Genomic DNA, 6,524 nt, shown 5'->3' with positions numbered 1-6,524 from the left:
GGAAATAAATATTCTATTATAGGAAGTGTTGTGATTAAAAAAAAAAAAAAGGAAAAAATCGGCCAAATTACGGTTTAGTCTTTTTGATACATCTTGCCAAATGTTGCTGTTTTTTTTTTTGGCTAATATATGATTTGAAATGGAAATGGTACAATGTTTAAGTGACAAACACTGACATTGCACACCCACCCACAGCCCATTCCTACAACCTAAAGCCCCACCTAACCCTAAACCCCACCCCCTGTAGTTCCACCCTAACCCTGCAGCTTCAGCCTCCCTCTAACTTCTACAGTGGTTCCTACAGCCCCACCCTCATTGCAATGGTTCCTAGAGCCTCACCCTCACTACAATGGTTCCTAGAGCCCCACCCTACACCCCCACCCTCGCTACAATGGTTCCTAGAGCCCCACCCTACACCCCCACCCTCGCTACAATGGTTCCTACACCCCCACCCTCACTACGATGGTTCCTAGAGCCCCACCCTCACTACAATGGTTCCTAAAGCCCCACCACCCTACACCCCCACCCTCACTACAATGGTTCCTAGAGCCCCACCCTCACTACAATGGTTCCTAGGGCCCCACCCTCACTACAATGGTTCCTAGAGCCCCACCCTCACTACAATGGTTCCTAAAGCCCCACCACCCTACACCCCCACCCTCACTACAATGGTTCCCAGAGCCCCACCCTCACTACAATGGTTCCTAGAGCCCCACCGTCACTACAATGGTTCCTAGAGCCCCACCCTCACTACAATGGTTCCTACAGCCCAACCCCAACTACAATGGTTCCTACAGCCCCACCCTCACTACAATGGTTCCTACAGCCCAACCCCAACTACAATGGTTCCTACAGCCCCACCCTCACTACAATGGTTCCTACAGCCCAACCCCAACTACAATGGTTTCAATAGTCCCACCCTAACTCTAAATCCCAAGACTGATCACTGCTGCTCTCTCACCAGGGGGACTGGTCTTGTCTCCGCCCCCTCCTGTAGTTTTCTGCAATCAGTCTGTAATGGGTGTAGCTTTCTGGCTCTCTCCCACAGCTCTGCACAGGCTATGCACAGCACAGTGATGATGTCACTGCTACTTGAATGTGGTATAGTTTTCCAATTGAGGTATTTCAGAAAACTAGACCACATTTCGGCCACTAGATGGAGCTGACATTCAGCTTGTACACATACTTCTGCCCTTTTGTGCAGTGAATGTTTTATAAATTGTTTTGCATGTGCGCATGCATGCATTTTAAAAGGGTAACTAAAGGTTTGTTTAAAAAACAAACATGTTATACTTACCTCCTCTGTGCAGTTGGTTTTCCACAGAGTGGCTCCGATCCTCCTCTTCTGGGGCCCCTCAGTGGCGCTCCTGGCTCCTCCTCTTCTCGAGTGTCCTGTCGAAGAAGTGCTCTCCCTTGGGACACTTGTGCGGGCGCGCTCCGTGTCCTGCTGCTGCGTCTATTGGCACAGACACTGCTATCAATCTATCCAATCAGGACCCGAGACACCGGCTGGAGCTGCATCATTTCATGATAATATAAGTGTTTGGGTATATCAAAACTTTGTTTGCCAGCAGCCACAAGTGTTATCACAGCGCAGATTCATTGCATTACTTTTATAGACTATTTTTCTAACTCCAATTTATTTATTTTTATAAAATAATAAAAACTGTGGAATTTCAACTTCAAAACTGTTTCACTGATGACCTCTTGTGGTGAAACATGTAACTGCAATAACACACTTTATTATATAAAATGTTAACCTTCTCACATCCGTGCTATAGCCGAATGACGGCTACGGCACGCACCTTAATTGCCGGGAGGCCATCATATGACGTCCTCCTGTACATGAGCTGTCTGTGCGCCCCCTGCGAGGTGTGGGGAGGGGGGGGCGCGCGGCACACTCAGTGATCACCGAGTCAATGAGACTTGGCTGATCACAGATCGGAATAAGGGGCCGATCTCGGCCCTTTACCACATGATCAGCTGTCAGCCAATGACAGCTGATCACGTGATGAAAACAAAGGATCGGTAATCTGCTTTTTTCTGACAGTGTGAGCAGAAAAAAAAAGCGATCGCCGGCTTGTGTCAGAGGGAAAGCGGTCCCGAAGAGGGTAAGACATCACCCGAGTATCTGTGCCCATCAGTGCCACCTGCCAGTGCATAGCAATGCTGCCAATCAGTGCCCACCAGTGCCACCCATCAATGCCCACCAGTGCCCCCTAGCAGTGTCACCTAGCAGTGCCCACCATCTGTGCCGCCCCAGTGCCCACCATCTGTGCTGCTGCAGTGCCCACCAGTGCCATGCCTCTGTGCCCACCAGTGCCACCTATCGGTGTCACCTAGCAGTGCCCACCATCTGTGCCCACCATCTGTGCTGCTGCAGTGCCCACCAGTGCCACGCCTCTGTGCCCACCAGTGCCACCTATCGGTGTCACCTAGCAGTGCCCACCATCTGTGCTGCTGCAGTGCCCACACCAGTGCCGCCTCTGTGCCCACCAGTGCTGCCTATCAGTGCAGCCTCATCAGCGCACATCAATGAAGTAGAAAAAAAATACCCGTTGGCAAAATTTTATAACAAACTATAAAACTGTTTTTTTGTTTTTTGTTTTCAAAATCTTTTTTTTTTTTGTTTTTTGTTTTTTTAACAAAAGATAAAAAAAACAGCAGTGATTAAATACCACCTAAAAGAAAGCTCTATTTGTGGGGAAAAATAATGATAAAAAAATTTCATTTGGGTACAGTGTTGTATGACCGCGCAACTGTCATTCAAAGAGCGACAGCGCTCAAAGCTGAAAGTTGGCCTGGGCAGGAGGGGGGTTCAAGTGCCCGGTAAGCAAGTGGTTAACCAAGTCAAATGGTGAAGACCCCTAGGTCGAAACGCGTCGGGTACATACACCACTCTCTTTGTTGCCCATTTGTTTTTATCCACCGTGATCACGCTTTTATTTGTGTATGGTCGTTTTTGTCAATAAAAACACCCTTTTTTATCTGCACCATGTGGAGGCACATTCTTTTTGTTTCCACATTTACCGCATGAGATCCAGTCCCTCCAACTGCTCCTTTCGGGGGACCGTTTGTGAAACTTCTGATGCACGCTGGGACGGTTCGGTGTGAGGACGGTTCGTTGTGAGGACCCATCCGGTTGCCGGCCGAGATCCATACAGACCACAATCCAAGAGATTGGCGATTCCTGAGCTCCCATTCCACGTCATTTGTGACAAACTGCGCATGCGATTCCCTGTCGCTGACATGGGAATCCACAGGATCTGGTAAGAGGCTTTTTTGCACTTTCTCTGAATGACCCATTGGGACCCGGTTTCTCGGTTGGGAAGTCGCTGTATGATGCCAGGTGTTTTCTGACAACCATCAGACCATCACCACCCCTTGGAGTACTTATACCTCCTGTGCGGTTGGACATTTACATCCATTTATGGACGTTTGTGTTTCAAGGCACCTGTGGTCAATTAGTTATTTCTTGACTGTTTCACCATTTTAAAGACCTATATTCATTTGTACATGCGCTGCATTTTTCCATATGCCTATTTTGTTGTTTTTGTCAAACTGTATGCAGCAGCTTTCATTCATTTTACTGGTTAGCGCGGTGTTTTCTATTTACCTCTGAAATGGTGATAGTGGATTTAAAAAGTATAGATGTCTACTACAAGGCTGGTGTAGTGAACATTGTTCATGTGCTAGTTCTGGTATGGAGTGAGGACCTATAGACCAAATCATAGGGAGCACCATCCCGATAAGTAGTGAAGAAAAACACAAAGGAAATATATAAAAGATGGGCATTTTAGATGGTGGTTCCCATGGGTATATCACACAAATGCATACATATTTAAAAGTATAAAAAAAAAATTATTAATACATACACTATATCGTATCAAAAAGATAAGGGCAACCAGGGGCGTTGCTAGGTCTACAAAAGATCTGGGGCTAGAGCCCATAGCAGCGTAGTAAAGAAATTTGGGCGGGCATACACATGTATATACAGTAACATACATGTGCGTGTATATATCCCCAGAGAGTCCCCCACTTACATCAGAGTCCCCAGAGAGCCCCCCTTACATCAGGGTCCCCAGAGAGCCCCCCACTTACATCAGAGTCCCCAGAGAGCCCCCCCCCTTACATCAGGGTCCCCAGAGAGCCCCACACTTACATCAGGGTCCCCAGAGAGCCCCCCACTTACATCAGAGTCCCCAGAGAGCCCCCCTTACATCAGGGTCCCCACAGAGCCCCCCCCCTTACATCAGGGTCCCCAGAGAGCCCCCCACTTACATCAGGGTCCCCAGAGAGCCTCCCCCTTACATCAGAGTCCCCAGAGAGCCTCCCCCTTGCATCAGGGTCCCCAGAGAGCCCCCCCCCCTTACATTAGAGTCCCCAGAGAGCCTCCCCCTTAAATCAGGGTCCCCAGAGAGCCCCCCCCTTAAAATCAGTGTCCCCAGAGAGCCTCCCCCTTTCATCAGGGTCCCCAGAGAGCCCCCCCCCCACTTACATCAGGGTCCCCAGAGAGCCTCCCCTCCCCTTGGGGACCCCTGCAGAGACCCCAGATTCGGGGCTATAGCCCCAAAAGCCACCCCCTAGTGATGCCCCTGAGGGCAACTATAAGCCCACATATATAAAAGAGCACATATACATGTCAAAGGATCATCAGACATAAAACAACACGTGTCACGTGGGATCTGCCAACATGGCCGCTTCTTCAGGGCTTCATTATCCATGTCTGAATCAAATCATCTCTAAAAAGAAGTGCGTTGGATGTGTTGGAGCTATGGGCAGACCGTACAGGTACAGACAAGAACCAATCATCAGATATAATATCTGCACGAAAAGAACAAACATATAGTTACATAGTTACATAGTAGGTGAGGTTGAAAAAAGACACAAGTCCATCAAATCCAACCTATAACATGGTCAAACATTAGGGGAACGGGACTTAACATGTTGACCAAAATCTGTGTAGACCATCAATATTTAAAACCACCTAATTTAGAGATCGTAGTCACATTCAACCAAGCGTCATAAACTCTATTGTACAGTATCTCACAAAAGTAAGTACACCCCTCACATATTTGTAAATCTTTTCTTCTATCTTTTCATGTGACAACACTGAAGAAATGACACTTGTCTACAATGTAAAGTAGTGAGTGTACAGCTTGTTTAACAGTTTAAATTTGCTGTCCCCTCAAAATAACTCAACACACAGCCATTAATGTCTAAACCGCTGGCAACAAAAGTCAGTACACCCCTAAGTGAAAATGTCCAAATTGGGCACAATTAGGCATTTTCCCTCCCAGGTTTCATGTGACTCGTTAGTGTTACAAGGTCTCAGGTGTGAATGGGAAGCAGGTGTGTTAAAGTTGGTGTTATTGCTCTCACTCTCTCATACTGGTCACTGGAAGTTCAACATGGCACCTCATGGCAAAGAACTCTCCGAGGATCTGAATATATATATTCCAATGAGGGTTTTTTTTTTCTAGAAGCACATGATTAGAGCCTGAGGCTCTAATTGGCTTAAAAAAAAGGGTGGCTCGTGGCGCAGAGCATTGCACTCTGAGCCCACCCAGTCGTGAGACAATAACAAATTAATATTCACTATTGTCTTCCTGATTCTCCTCCCTGCCAATCAGGAAGCAGCTCCTGTGACCCGATTGGCCAGGGAGTCTCAGGACCCACCTCCTGATCCCACCCAGTTGTGTGACAATAGTGAATGAATATTTCGCTATTGTAACACTGATTCTCCTCCTGGCCAATCAGGAAGCGGGTCGTGAGAGTCGCAGGAGGGTACAGAGTTGCAGGGCCTGGTGTGGATTTTGGGGGGAACCCCACGCAATTTTTTTTTTTATTTTTGGTTCAGGGTTCCCCTTAATATTCATACCAGACCCAAATGGCCTGGTAATGGACTTGGGGGGGGGGGGGGGGGGACTCATGCTGTTTTTTTCAATGAGTTTTATCTATATTGCCGAGACTCGACAATTCATTACAGCTGCGATCAGTTTTAAATGACTTTTTTCCTTTAGAAATGTCATTTTGCTCTTAGACTGTTCTAAACACTGAAAAAATGCGCCACTTTACAGGCATACTAAGGACACCCCCGAGGCACAATATTTAAAGGAATATTTAATTTTTATTGTTTGACTTTAAGCATTATTAAAATCACTGCTCCTGAAAAAACAGACGTTTTTAAAACTTTTTTTTGCATTGATCCATGTCCCCTGGGGCAGGACCCAGGTCCCCAAACACTTTTTATGACAATAACTTGCATATAAGCCTTTAAAATTAGCACTTTTGATTATTCATGTTCGTGTCCCATAGACTTTCACGGTGTTCCGGTGGCTTTCGAATTTTCGATTTTCGAACATCGCATATTGTTTGCTGTTTGCCGAACGTCCGAACAACCAAAGTTCAGCCCGAACTTATGCTCGGGCCGAACCATTCGCCCATCCCTACTACTGACTGACCGACGGGAGGGGTGCCACTCATGTCTCCCATGACCTGGCCGACTGACCAACCTGGGGGGG

The sequence above is a fragment of the Aquarana catesbeiana genome, linkage group LG13, assembly GCF_042186555.1.
Source record: "Aquarana catesbeiana isolate 2022-GZ linkage group LG13, ASM4218655v1, whole genome shotgun sequence".
Lineage (NCBI taxonomy): Eukaryota > Metazoa > Chordata > Amphibia > Anura > Ranidae > Aquarana > Aquarana catesbeiana.
Note: the sequence above shows the minus strand (reverse complement) of the source record.